Genomic DNA, 1,228 nt, shown 5'->3' on the forward strand with positions numbered 1-1,228 from the left:
GCCGCGCTCTCAGCGAGCCTTTAGCCCCATGACGCTCCCCTCAGCGGGGCTGCCGGCGGCGGCGGAAGGGGAAAGGGGAGCAGCAGCGAGGAGGCGGAGGAGATGTCACAGCCACTCCCCACGCTCGCCGACGCGCTATTGAGCGGCAGAGCCGGTTCCTGGGCGGGACTGGGGGTGGACGAGGCCTGCGGGGTGTGGGGAGGGGGAGGGCCTGCCTTCGGCCCCAGCGCCTCAGCGCTTCGGGGAGCCCTGGGACAGCGGGGCGCTGTGACTTAAGACGGCCTTACTCACCCCGGTGAGAGAGGGCGAGCCCCAGAACAGACAAAAATAAACCCCAAAAGCCTCTGATGGACGCGGTACCCTCTTTCCCCTCATACCTTGTTGTGTGTTTCCCCGCTGAGGTGAAGGCTCCGTGATGCACCAGTTACAGTTGTGCAGTTTTTCATATCAGCCCCTCAGTGTGTGTATGTTCCAGTCACAGGTTAAAATTGTCAGGTGAAATGTGAAGCTTGTTTGAAAATGTGATTACACTGTCGTGGAGTCAGAAATTAACAAGGACTGTGTGACTGAAGTGAAATGATGAACAGGGAGTGAAGTCCACTAGGTCCTGTTTCATGTGCTGGGGGAGAGAGCCCAGGGAGAGACACAGAGCAGAGGGGGGCTGGAGAAAGACTGATGTGCTGGAGTGTGTCCAGATAAGAGCAACAGAGCTGGGGAAGGGGCTGGAGCACAAGTCTGATGAGGATCAGCTGAGGGAGCTGGGGTTGTTTAGCCTGGAGAAAAGGAGGCTCAGGGGGACCTTATCACTCTCTACAACTACCCAAAAGGAGGTTGTAGCAAGGATGGGGTTGCTTTCTTCTCCCAAGTAACAAGCGACAGGACAAGGGAAAATGGCCTCAAGCTGTGCCAGGGAGGTTTAGATTGGATATTAGGCAAAATTTCTTCATCTAAAGGGTTGTCAAGTACTGGAACAGGCTGCCCAGAGCAGTGGTAGAGTCACCATCCCTGGAGGGATTTAAAAGATGTGTAGATGTAGTGCTTAGGGACATGTTTTAGTGGTGGGCTTGGCAGTGCTGGGTTAATGGTTGGACTTGATCTTAGAGGGCTTTACCAACCTTAACGATTCTATGATTCTATGGCCCTCCACCAAAACAGACTAGAAAATGGTCTTCGACAGTGTCCTGGAGGACTAGTGCAAGTGGACCACAGTTTTCTTGATATAGACAAG

Source organism: Pseudopipra pipra, chromosome W (genome assembly GCF_036250125.1).
Source record: "Pseudopipra pipra isolate bDixPip1 chromosome W, bDixPip1.hap1, whole genome shotgun sequence".
Lineage (NCBI taxonomy): Eukaryota > Metazoa > Chordata > Aves > Passeriformes > Pipridae > Pseudopipra > Pseudopipra pipra.